The sequence below is a fragment of the Pan paniscus genome, chromosome 4 (genome assembly GCF_029289425.2).
Source record: "Pan paniscus chromosome 4, NHGRI_mPanPan1-v2.0_pri, whole genome shotgun sequence".
Classification (NCBI taxonomy): Eukaryota; Metazoa; Chordata; class Mammalia; order Primates; family Hominidae; genus Pan; species Pan paniscus.
In genome coordinates, this window is record NC_073253.2 from 118,742,575 (window position 1) to 118,754,002 (window position 11,428).

Sequence of the window (11,428 nt, forward strand, 5' to 3'; positions counted from 1 at the left end):
TAGTCCTAGAAAATAGGCTCAGATATTTGTACTTAATATTTTCTACATTTTGATTATTTGGCAAGTGCAATGGGAGAGAGTGATGTCCAACTTTGCTTGTCATTTATCTCAGCTTATCCTTTGTTCCCAATCACAGACTCAACTGGAAGCACTGTGCAAATTACCCCATGATGCAAGCATGCACTTAAGCCAATGGGTTATTTTGTATTTGAAGATGTCCCACCAAATTAATAACTTATTATTTATTGAGGGTTTTTTTCCACCAAAGGTGTACTAGATTTTCACCTAACAATCTATATACACTTATTCAGTTCCTGCCTGTGACCAAAGGCCAATTTTTTTTTTATCAGGTGCTTACCCAGGGCATGGAGTACAATGTATGATCACGTGGACAGATATTCTCCATAAAGTAAGAGGAAAATCACATGGATAGTGAATCTTTGACGTAAGACTCATAAATACAAAGCACTTGCCAACTGAACTAGTGGCTAAAGAGAAAGAAAGCATTTCCAATTAGGAAATAAACCTGGTTTCACAATACTGTCTATCAAATATTAAGGGATTCTCAGCACTTTTGTCCCAGGTCAAATAATTCTAAACTTTTATTCTTTACTCAGAAAGCTCTCATTTCCAGAGACTAAACAACCAAGCACATCTGTGAATCTTGATTAAATCCTTATTTTAAAAATTGTAAAGACATTTTTGGGATGATTGGAGAAATTTGAAAATGATTATATTAGGTAAATTAGTGTTATATTTTGGAATTACTATTATATGTGCAAATTACTGTTCTATTTCTTAGGGACCATAATGCTATTATAGTTTTATATGAAAATATCCCATCTTCTTAGAAATTACAGCTGAAATATTTAGAGGTGAAGTGTGATGTCTGTAACTTTCAAATGTATATACACACACACACAAAGGAACTATTGCAAATTATTAACAAGGTGGTGGGTTATTTATTTTGGTATTCTTTCAACCTTTCTATATGTTTTAAAATTTCCATAATAAACATTTTGGAACAGTAATTTCTCTTTCTCAAGTTAGGGCAGCTCAATGGAAACAAAAACCAAAAAAAGCCACCACTCCAGGCATTGCCAATGTTAATGGAGATGAGAACTCCTCTCGTAAGTTACGTTGCAAAGAAAAATAAATTTGGATGATCAAGTGGGCTTCATCCCTGGGATGCAAGGCTGGTTCAATATACGCAAATCAATAAATGTAATCCAGCATATAAACAGAACCAAAGACAAAAACCGCATGATTATCTCAATAGATGTAGAAAAGGCCTTTGACAAAATTCAACAACGCTTCATGCTAAAAACTCTCAATAAATTACGTATTGATGGGACATATCTCAAAATAATAAGAGCTATCTATGACAAACCCACAGCCAATATCATACTGAATGGGCAAAAACTGGAAGCATTCCCTTTGAAAACTGGCACAAGACAGGGATGCCCTCTCTCACCACTCCTATTCAACATAGTGTTGGAAGTTCTGACCAGGGCAATTAGGCAGGAGAAGGAAATAAAGGGTATTCAATTAGGAAAAGAGGAAGTCAAATTGTCCCTGTTTGCAGATGACATGATTGTATATCTAGAAAACCTCATCCTCTCAGCCCAAAATCTCCTTAAGCTGATAAGCAACTTCAGCAAAGTCTCAGGATACAAAATCAATGTACAAAAATCACAAGCATTCTTATACACCAATAACAGACAAACAAAGAGCCAAATCATGAGTGAAGTCCCATTCACAATTGCTTCAAAGAGAATAAAATACCTAGGAATCCAACTTACAAGGGACATGAAGGACCTCTTCAAGGAGAACTACAAACCACTGCTCAATGAAATAAAAGAGGATACAAACAAATGGAAGAACATTCCATGCTCATGGGTAGGAAGAATCAATATCATAAAAATGGCCATACTGTCCAAGGTAATTTATAGATTCAATGCCATCCCCATCAAGCTACCAATGACTTTCTTCACAGAATTGGAAAAAACTACTTTAAAGTTCATATGGAACCAAAAAAGAGCCCGCATCACCAAGTCAATCCTAAGCCAAAAGAACAAAGCTGGAGGCATCACATTACCCGACTTCAAACTATACTACAAGGCTACAGTAACCAAAACAGCATGGTACTGGTACCAAAACAGAAATATAGATCAATGGAACAGAACAGAGCCCTCAGAAATAACACCACGTATCTACAGCTATCTGATCTTTGACAAACCTGAGAAAAAGAAGCAATGGGGAAAGGATTCCCTATTTAATAAATGGTGCTGAGAAAACTGGCTAGCCTTATGTAGAAAGCTGAAATGATCCCTTCCTTACACCTTATACAAAAATTAATTCAAGATGGATTAAAGACTTAAATGTTAGACCTAAAACCATAAAAACCCTAGAAGAAAACCTAGGCATTACCATTCAGGACATAGGCATGGGCAAGGACTTCATGTCTAAAACACCAAAAGCAATGGCAACAAAAGCCAAAATTGACAAATGGGATCTAATTAAATTAAAGAGCTTCTGCACAGCAAAAGAAACTACCATCAGAGTGAACAGGCAACCTACAGAATGGGAGAAAATTTTCGCAACATACTCATCTGACAAAGGGCTAATATCCAGAATCTACAATGAACTCAAACAAATTTACAAGAAAAAAACAAACAACCCCATCAACAAGTGGGAGAAGGACATGAACAGACACTTCTCAAAAGAAGACATTTATGCAGCCAAAAAACACATGAAAAAATGCTCACCATCACTGGCCATCAGAGAAATGCAAATCAAAACCACAATGAGATACCATCTCACACCAGTTAGAATGGCAATCATTAAAAAGTCAGGAAACAACAGGTGCTGGAGAGGATGTGGAGAAATAGGGACACTTTTACACTGTTGGTGGGACTGTAAACTAGTTCAACCATTGTGGAAGTCAGTGTGGTGATACCTCAGGGATCTAGAACTAGAAATACCATTTGACCCAGCCATCCCATTACTGGGTATATACCCAAAGGATTATAAATCATGCTGCTATAAAGACACATGCACACATATGTATACTGCGGCACTATTCGCAATAGCAAAGACTTGGAACCAACCCAAATGTCCAACAATGATAGACTGGATTAAGAAAATGTGGCACATATACACCATGGAATACTATGCAGCCATAAAAAAGGATGAGTTCATGTCCTTTGTAGGGACATGGATGAAATTGGAAATCATCATTCTCAGTAAACTGTCGCAAGGACAAAAAACCAAACACCGCATGTTCTCACTCATAGGTGGAAATTGAACAATGAGAACACATGGACACAGGAAGGGGAACATCACACTCTGGGGACTGTTGTGGGGTGGGGGGAGGGGGGAGGGATAGCATTAGGAGATACACCTAATGCTAAATGACGAGTTAATGGGTGCAGCACACCAGCATGGCACATGTATACATATGTAACTAACCTGCACATTGTGCACATGTACCCTAAAACTTAAAGTATAATAATAATAAAATAAAATAAAAGAAGAAAAATAAATTTGGTTGAATTTGTTTTATTTCTTAATTAATTTGACACATATTTGTTGAATATTTATTCTGTGCTACATACATGGGGGTAAAATAATAATCTGAAATTCCTCTAAGAATTTGTAATTCAATAATGAATAGTAATTATTGTGAATTCTGCCTCCAACCTCTTTCTATACCCTTCAATAACTCTATGTAACCATCATCTAAGGCCACTACAACTAGTGCTTAAAATCTTTATCATAGCTTGGCCAGGCGTGGTGGCTCACGCCTGTAATCCCATCACTTTGGGAGGCCAAGGTGGGCAGATCACGAGGTCAGGAGTTCAAGACCAGCCTGGCTAACATGGTGAAACCCCATCTCTACTAAAAATACAAAAATTAGCCGGGTGTGGTGGCACCTGCCTGTAATCCCAGCTACTTGGGAGGCTGAGGCAGGAGAATCGCTTGAACCCAGGAGGCGGAGGTTGCAGTGAGCCGAGACCGTGCTACTGCATTCCAGCCTGGCAACAGAGCAAGACTCCATCTCAAAAAAAAAAAAAAAATCTTTATCATAGCCTATCTGGATCACTGTAATTGCTCCAGACCTGATCATGCCATTTCCCTGCTTAAACTCTGTACTGCCTTGTCACTGGCCTCAAAACTCTGTGATTAATTAGGTCTCAATTTACCTCTCTGGATTTATCTATCACCACTCATACCTCAAAATCTATCACTTTAGATTAAATTCTTTTCCATTTTCCATATTGCTATACTCCTTCTTACTTTTGGGGTTTGCACATGACACTCCCTCTGCTTGAATCATATTCTCCACCCCAATCCTCTTCTATCTTTGCCTGTTTACTTCTTACAAGCCCTTCAGGTCTCATATTATACGTCACTGCAGGAAGCTTTCCTTGACCTTTGAAGTCATGCCTTGACGATAGCACCTCCTACTTTCCCTGGCATTCCCCTTATCACACCACATCATAACTGCCAGTTTAATAGCCTAGTCAGTGTTTAAAAATTAGCATGCTGCACTTCTCACTATGAACTCTGGCATAATTGTTAAGATACAGGTAATAACATTGACTGGAAACATTAAATGGATATGAGAAGAGTGTAAAGTTATCTGTATATGGGTAAACTTCAAGTAATGGTTATGTCAGAGCCAAAGCTTCCTCTTCACCCTCTGAAGGTTTGCTGAAAATCACTGACAAGAGGCAGATTACTAAGAGGAAAAGTGTACAAATTTATTTGATCATAGTTTTACTTGACATGAGAGCCTTCAGAATGAAAACCCAAAGATAGAGGGGAAATTGTCCATTTTTATGCTTGGGTTCAACAAAGTATGGAAGCTGTGTAAAAATATGATTGGACAAAAGGGTAAGATCTAATGTTAATAGGCTAAGGGGGGAAGCCCAGCATGGCCTGTCTGTCTAGATTCTTTTTGGCCTCTCTGATCATGTATTCCTTCCTTCTGAGTGAGGGGTGAGACCTTCTCAGGAATGGGACTCTTATGACCTATATTCAAACAAAGTAGGTCAGATAATTTCCCTATGACTAGTCTATTTTTTTTTTTTTTTTGAGACAGAGTCTCACTCTGCCGTCTGTCACCCAGGCTGGAGTGCAGTGGTGAGGTCTCGGCTCACTGCAACCTCCACCTCCTGGGTTCAAGCGATTTTCTTGCCTCAGCCTTCTGAGTAGCTGGGATTACAGATATGCACCACTATGCCCAGCTAATTTTTGTATTTTTAGTAGAGACAGGGTTTTGCCATATTGGCCAGGCTGGTCTCGAACTCCTGATATGGCCAGTTTTTACAAGCAGGGTGAGAAAGTTATAATATTTTTAGATTTTATAGCTGGCTCTGAGGGAAGGGATTCTGGTTTCTATGACTCACCTCAGGGAAGAGGGATCCTAATTTCTTTGGCTAGCCTTGGGGGAAAACGAGAGTGAGAGATGGGGCAGATCAGAGAAAAACTTTGCTTCTGAGGCCTTCCTTTTGGGGTATTATTTTCTGAGTCCAGTGGTTATTATATGTTGCTGCTGGCAAACTGTCCAGTTAAGAAGTTCCAAAAGAGACTATATGGCAATATATTACCTACCTTTTTGTTTGGAATTATATTTTTAGAAACATGTAGGAAGTCAAAATTAACTCCCTTATATCTATATGTGCCTTTTATTATAAAGTCATCTGGTACCATGACTTTAAAAGGCACACATACTCACATGCACAGAATTAAAATGAAATGGAAGACATGAAAAACTCATAACTTAGCAATATGCTTATCAACCCCCTGGTTATTTGTTGAATTGTTCACTAGAAAGCCTTTCCTGGGTCCTCTGGTAATAGAAATAATTCTAATCATAGCACACTTCATTTTTACTGTGTAGCCCACTACAGAGCACTCTCCTCTACCTTTTTCTTTTCTTTCCTTTCTTTCTCTTTTCCCTTCTGTCATGGATTATTAATGATGGTTGGCTGTGATTTATTAGCTGTCTTGCACAGTGTTTCTTAAGTGTATCATTGACATTAGCTAATTGCCAATGCTGCAACCCTGCCATAATCCCTGTCACACTGTTTTCCGTTTAAACACTTGCTGTTTTGCCCAAACTTCCTTCACACTGATCTTCTAAAGACCAAATAAAATGCTATCTACTATTCTCTATTTATAGTAGTGCACTGATTCAGTGTGTTTAATGTCTGAAGTTTGACTTCAGGGAAGCTCAAATATATTATAAATTGTTGTGCATGTGTCATTACATACTACCTTTAAAGTTTAAAAAATCAACTAGCTCACATAATATACCAATTACCAGGCTGAAGTGATAATTCACTCTCACTTGAAAAATGAGAAGTCACCCTGATTTATAGTTTGTACCATACATTTATAGTGTATGTAACACAAAAGCATGTCTGCCCAGGCATTCTATCTTGTGACACTTCCAAATATCTACAGTAAATAATGTTCATAATGAAGAGCTTACAAGGTCTCGAATATGAAATTATGGTCCAGGTAGTTTTAGTATTGAATGCATTTAATTGTTAAGCCCTTTAGAAATGTAATGTGTGTGTTGTATAGGTGTTCTAGGTGAGTATCTATTTTTAACTGTTAATTGTCATTAGTCACTTTTAACACAATGTCCTGTATGCACAAAATTGTTATATGCTCTAGGCATCTCCCTATTTCTCACTGAGATGGATTTTTTTTTTAGTATGTGAATAAGTAAGTCATTTCAGAATCCAGAAAAAACATATAATACACAGTTATAAAACTTATTTCTCTCTAATTATCACCAGGCAGAGTCTGATATTGAATCACTAACTACCCTTTAGATCCGTAATTTAATGGCAACAAATGTGAGCATCACTTGCAGTAGCTTTAAACAGAATTCCTAACCTACTTATATACTCTGGTGGTCAGTCTCAGTCTCTGCTTTCTTCCTGTGGAGGAATTGAAATTCAAACTGTTCATTATCCTGTATAAGTATAGCATGAAACTTGGCCTTGAATATTTGAGTTTCTTAATCTGTGCTTATTTTGTAAGCCCCCCATAAAGCTATTTATTATTATTATTAACACATCTATCACCACTCATGCTGTACATTAGATCTCCAAAAGGTGTTCATCTTATAGCTGAAGGTTTATACCCTTTGACCAACATCTCCTCATTTTCCCCACTCCCCAGCCCCTGGCAACTACTGTTCTACTTTCTGCTTGTATATGAGTTCAATGTTTTTCTTTTTGGGACAAAGTCTCACTCTGTTGCCCAGGCTGGAGTGCAATGGCCCCATCTCAGCTCACTGCAACCTTTGCCACCCAGGTTGTAAGTGATTCTCCTGCCTCAGCCTCCCGAGTAGCTGGGATTACAGGCACCCGCCACCATGCCCAGCTAATTTTTGTGTTGTTGTTTTTTTTTTTAAGTAGAGATGGTTTACCATGTTGGCCAGGCTGGTCTCGAACTCCTAACCTCAGGCGATCCACCCACCTCGGCCTCCCAAAGTGCTGGGAATATAGGCGTGAGCCACCGCGCCCAGCTGAGTTCAACTTTTTTAGATTCCACATATAAGTGAGATCTTACAGAATTTGTCTTTCTGTGTCTGGCTTATTTCACTTAGCATAATGCTCTGCAGGTTTATCTATGTTGTTGCAAATGCCAGGATTTCCTTCTTTTATGGCTGAATAACATTCTAATGTATATATGTCCCACAATTTCTTTATTCATTTATCTGTTGATGGACACTTAGGTTGTTTCCATCTCTTGGCTGCTGTGAATAATGCTTCAATGAACACAGGGGTGTAGATACTTCTTCAAGATACTGATTTCATTTTCTTTGGATATATATCTAGAAACAAAATTGCTAGATTATATCTTAGTTCTATTTTTAATTATTTGAGGAAACTTCATATTGTTTTCCATAATGGCTGTACCAATTTTTTTCCCACCAACAATGTACAAGGGTTCCCTTTTCTCCATATCCTCACTGACACTTGTTATATCTTTTATTTTTCATAGTAGTCATCCTAACAGGTGTGAGGTGATACCTCATTGTGATTTTGATATGCATTTCTCTGATGATCAGTGATTTTGAGCATTTTTTCACAGATCTGCTGGGCATTTGTCTATCTTCTTTTGAAAAAATGTCAATCCGGGTCCTTTGCCCCTTCTGAAATTGGGTTACTTGAGTTTTTTCTATTGAGTTGTCTGAGTTAAGGAACTTCGATATTTTGGATATTAATCCCTTATCAGTTACATGGTTTCCAAATATTTTCTCCCATTCCATAGGTTGTCCTTTCATTGTGTTGACTGTTTCATTTGCCAAGCAGAAGCTTTTTTGTTTGCTGTAGTCTCAATTGTTCATTTTTGCTTTTGTTGCCTGTGCTTTTGGTGTCATATCCAAGACCAATGTCAAGTAGCTTTTCTCTATCTTTTCTTCTAAGAGTTTGATGGTTTCAGACCTTATATTTAAGTCTTCAATCCATTTCAAGTTAATTTGTGTATATGTTGTAAAATAAGGGTCCAATTTCATGTTTTGTATGTGGATACACATTTTCCCTAACACCATTTGTTGAAGAGACTGTCCTTTCCCCATTGTGCATTCTTGGTGCCCTTGTAAAAGACTGGTTGACTATACATGTGTGGGTTTATTTCTGGGCTCTTTATTCCTTTTTATTGGTCTAAATGTCTGTTTTTATGCATATAAATGTATTCTTTAATCCAAATGCTACCAGGATGTCCAGGATTGAATAAAAATCAGCAATCCTCACTGACTAATCCAAGAAAAGAACATGCAACATTGTCTTTAGTTTAGCATTTAATGTTTTAAAATAAACTTTAGAATGCTAAAGTTGTTGATCAGAATTGCAAGAGATGAAGCAGCACTAAAATGCTTTGTTTGAATTTTTTTCACCCAATGAACATTACGTCTTTTCTGGTAACAATAGTGTGATGGTTAATTTTGTGTGTCAACTTGACTGGTTTAAGGATACCCAGATAGCAAGTAAAACATTATTTCTGGATGTGTCTATGAGGGTTTTCTGGAAGAGGTTAGCCCATATAGAACAAAAAAGATAGAAGGAGGATGGGTTCACTCTTCCTTCTGGAGCTGGGACATCCATCTTCTGCCCTTGGACATCAGAACTCCAGGTTGTCAGGCCTTCAGACGTGGAATATGACACTACCAGCTTCTCTGGTTCTCCAGTTTGCAGATGGCAGATCATAAGACTTTTTGACCTCCAAAATCACGTGAGCCAAACCCCATGATAAATCCCCTTTTATACATATCTTTATATATCCTATTCATTCTGTTTCTCTGGAAAATCTTGACTAATACAAAAAGTTTTGCTCAAAACAGAAGGTTTGAAAAATAAAATAAAATAAAAAATATAGAATCACTTGTAATTTTTCTTGATTTCCAGAAATAACCTGTTAATATTTTTGATTGTGTCTTTCTAGTGTCTTATTATACATCCCCATAGCACTAGATATTTCCCGCATTGGAATAGTCATCATGCTTGTAATATTAGTTTAAGGTTTTCTTTTCCCAAGATACCACAGTCTTTGTGAAGCAGGCCTTTCCCTGCCTCATGCAGTACCATATCCAGAGTGCCTAGTATAGTGTCTGGCACATAGCAGCAGACATTCAACAAATACTGGCCATGAACAGATAGCTGTTTTCTATGCATTTATATATATTTTATACATATGCTTTTTGCTTCCTAATAGTTTATACAGCACATGTAGAATGCATTTTCAAATAAAAATCCTTTTATGCACAATTTATAATACTATCTCTGGTCAAACAATCATTGACACCTTATTTCCCTTCTACTTTGAAAATATATGCCTAATAAATCTTTAAGTAGATACTTCATAACATACTACATATTCCAAGCCAGATCACACTTACACAGTAAAAAATCAATAGAGCCAAGCATGGATATTCAGCAGAAAACATTTATTTAGATATTAAGAATGCTGTAGTAGTGTTTCCAAAGTTGTGGAAGAGTACCTCATTTTTTAATTTTTGACAATTTCTCATAAGGAAAGCAGTTGAATTGCAATGCTCCCATGAGACTAACCTGTTTTTTTAAGGAGGTGGGGAACTAGGATACAAATCACTGATGTATCCGAAGGTGATGGAGTCTCCTAAGAAATTTTAAAACCAATGTATGATTATAATGAGAACAGGTATTTTAAAGTGGAAAAGAATGATAAGACCTCTTATCCCATGACTGATTACTATATATTTCTCAAAAAATCTGAAAGAAGGGGAAAATTAAAATATTAAATTTGATGCATCATATCCATTCTACAACTTCCTCTTGGTTACCAAGAACTCATTCATCACTAAATATAATCATCATCTCTTTTAAACTCTCTTCTTCATTGACACATTTTTTTCAGTTATAAAATAGCAAGACACTATTCTAAGCACATTACAATTGGTATCACCTTCTTTGCTTTCAACACTTTGTATTGGTTTTCCTCTTCCCTCTCTGGCCACGTTTTCCTACCTTTTTAATGGGCTTAGTTTCCTTTCCTTCTTCTGTAAATATTGGTGATCTTCTTCCATTTTCTCATGCTATGAGCTCTCCTTAAGCAGTCTCATGTACATAATTTAAACTATAGCAATGTCTAGAACCATATTTCTTTTTTTTGCTATATATAATAGCATATTTTTTTCTAGAAGTTTTTTTTAATACTTTAAGTTCTAGGGTACATGTGCACAATGTGCAGGTTTGTTACATACGTTTACATGTGCCATGTTGGTATGCTGCACCCATTAACTCGTCATTTACATTAGGTATATCTCCTAATGCTATCCCTCCCCACTCTCTCCACCCCACTACAGGCCCCAGTGTGTGATGTTCCCCACCCTGTGTCCAAGTGTTCTCATTGTTCAATTCCCACCTATGAGTGAGAACATGCAATGTTTGGTTTTCTGTCCTTGGCAACAGTTTGCTCAGAATGATTGTTTCTAGCTTCATCCATGTCCCTACAAAGGACATGAACTCATCCTTTTTATGGCTGCATAGTATTCCATGGTGTATATGTGCCACATTTTCTTAATCCAGTCTATCATTGATAGACATTTGGGTTGGTAGAACCATATTTCTAATATCCTGGTCACGTCCTCTTCCATTCTCTGAAGTTTTTGGCACTCTTCCTCTGTATCTCAAGCTAGGCTTTCATCCTAGGTGATACAATATCCTGGGTGGTCTGTGTGACACCTGCGTCACACATCTCCCACAATGACCTCCATCATCCCACCTGAGCCACCCACTCCCATAGTCATTCTTTGGAACTTACCATCAACTTCAAAGGGATTAATTTAAGATTCTGTGCTGTGAACAAAGCTTCCTTTTTTCCATTTTCTCCTTGAAATATACTCCCACCACAATTTTTTTAA